Here is a 2,659-nt window from a genome sequence, read left to right as displayed (position 1 = left end):
ACTAGGGTTCTCAGCTAGAGTCACCACCAAATCCTCCCAGAAGCCTACTCTGTTTTAGGCCTCCACCTCATCTCAGATATGCCCCCACCGGTGGTTTCTCATCTCTCATAAGCCCTCTGTCTTCCTACACCTCCCTCACCACATCTGATCCCCAACCTCATTTCCTTCTGCACTCCCTCTCCTATTATGTTCCCTCTCTTCAACCACTTCCACTGTCTTTTCTATTTTCCCTTCTGAATGAGAGTCAAACATCCTCCCTCAGACCCTTCTTGTTACTCAGCTTCTTTGGGTCAGTGAGTTGTAGTATGGTTATCCTGTATTGTATAGCTTATAAGTGAGTACACACCATGTGTGTCTTTTGGGACCTCGGTTAATTTGATTGGTTTTGATTGTCCTTACAGTGTGCCATCTCATTGGTGTCTGTCATCATTACTTCACTATTGCTGTGATAAGATGTCATTACAAAGACAGGATGTATGTGGGGCTTACAATTTCAGAGGATTAGAGTCTATGAATATCAAGGTGTGAAGCATGGCAGCCAGCAGACAGGCACGGTGCTGAAGCAGTCAGCAGATAGCTTACATTTTGATCCACAAGCATGGGGCAGGGAGAGCTAACTGGGAAAGGTGTAGATTTTTTTAAAAAGAGTACTCAGTTACAAACCTCCTCCAGCAAGTTCATACCTCCTGATTCTTCCCAGATAGTTCTACCATCTAGGTACCATTCTCATCCACTACAGTATCAATGCTTCTTCTTCTTTGATGCTCTGTTTTCTATTCTTTTTCATTCTTTTTTCTTCACTAGCACAGAAAGAAATTAACTTCATTGCAACATTGTCATACACATATCATGATACTTCGGTTTTCTTCACCACCCCGTTGGCCTCCATTTCCCTTTTTATGATGACCTCCTTCCTCTTTTATCTCTGTGGTAGAAGGTATACATAGCATATACAAAGCCATTAAGCACCGAAAATATAAATAGATAGATAGATAGGTAGATAGATAAAAGATGCTATTAACTTAGCCCATTGATGTTTTCATCTCACTTTTTAAACTTCTGCATGAATTTACAGATGTTTCCCTCAAAGTACAAACTTACCTGCATTTTATACACTCAGAAATTACGTGTTATTTAGCTAAATATGTATTCCAATTTTCATTTTTATTTCATTAAAATGGATTATTTAGAAGCTTGATGTTTAATTTCAGAGATATGAAACTATTTTCCTTCTAATTTCTTAATTATTTATTAATTACAACTTAGTCAACACCCACTGTAGTTATTCTCTAAAAATTTGTTCAGATGATCTTAAAGGCATTGAACACAACCAGCTTACTTGTGCATTGTTAAATAATTTGCTTTATGTAATTTAAGACTGTACATAATTGAATCTGTGCTTTTTTTATTAAAAATTTGAAAATGTCTTGTTTCCAGAGGCACAAATGCTTTAATCCTTCTAAAGTGAGCATTTATATCTATGAAAAAGCCACTTCTTAAGATCTGCTTGTCTGATATAATCTCAATGACTGACATTCTGTAGGCAATATTCACATGGGATATCTTTTTCTACTCTCTTTTATGATATTCTGCATCTTTATATTTTAAAAAATATCCACAATAACTGATTAAAAGCTTTCCTTATCCTATCTAGCAGTACTTTTCTTTTGTCAGACATTCAGCTCCAATTAGGCTTACTGGTGGGTTTTCATGACCACATTGCTGCTGTTTTTTTTTTCACCTCTACAGTTATTATCTCCCCAACTTTAAACTTATTTTCCTTTCTTTACTTTGAATCTCTTCTATGCTGTTTACTTTTTTACTTTGCTAGTTCCTGCCTATATGAATTTGGAAATTATATAGCCCTTTACTCTTCTTTGAAAGATTTCAGTATTCTTTTAGAGATTAAAACATGATTCCTTGATTTACTGAGTATAATATTAGTGTCTTCATAATAGAAATAGAAACAATTTGAGAAAGAGAAAATCACTCCTGAGAACCAGAGTGGCCCAAAGAGCTGGGAAAAGGTATTCATCCAATGCTTTCATTTCCTTTTTAATTTTCTTCTTGGACAAAGGTCACAAACATTTTAAGTCCATCTGTACTTTTTCTGATGTAGATATCGTTTTTATGGTTTAGATGACTATTGTATACACTGCAAACTCAGGCAGTTACTACTAGTAACATTATTAATATCTATCTACATTTTAATACTTTTTGTAATTCTAATTATTTCTTTGAGGGAGAAGAGTTGAGGAAAGGATTACTCAGCCATTTTCTGTATGAGCAGATAGAGGGTAGCACGCTGAGATGAAGGTGGGTAATCAGCCCTTTCTGCCCCAAACTTCGGTTTTAAGGATGAAATGCCATAGGTGCTGTCAGCTGGATGTGCCAGGACCTCCCCTGTCACCTATAACTACCCCTGAACTGATACTTAGAGGCAAGCCATCTTCCTTTGTGAGAGAGCCAGTCTTTGAGTTCTCTTCCTGCCTTTGGAGCTCAAGCAGAGGGAGGCAGGATAGGCTCATTAGCAGGAGCTCAGACGTACTTGAGCCAAGGACGCCATTGTCTCCTGCTCCACCTCAGGGTTCTGGGAAAGATATTCCCCAGACACGAGTGTCATCACAGCCTGTGGGAACATGGCAGACACGGAGAGATA

Source organism: Meriones unguiculatus, chromosome 17 (genome assembly GCF_030254825.1).
Source record: "Meriones unguiculatus strain TT.TT164.6M chromosome 17, Bangor_MerUng_6.1, whole genome shotgun sequence".
NCBI classification, from domain to species: domain Eukaryota; kingdom Metazoa; phylum Chordata; class Mammalia; order Rodentia; family Muridae; genus Meriones; species Meriones unguiculatus.
This window is presented reverse-complemented; position numbering follows the sequence as displayed.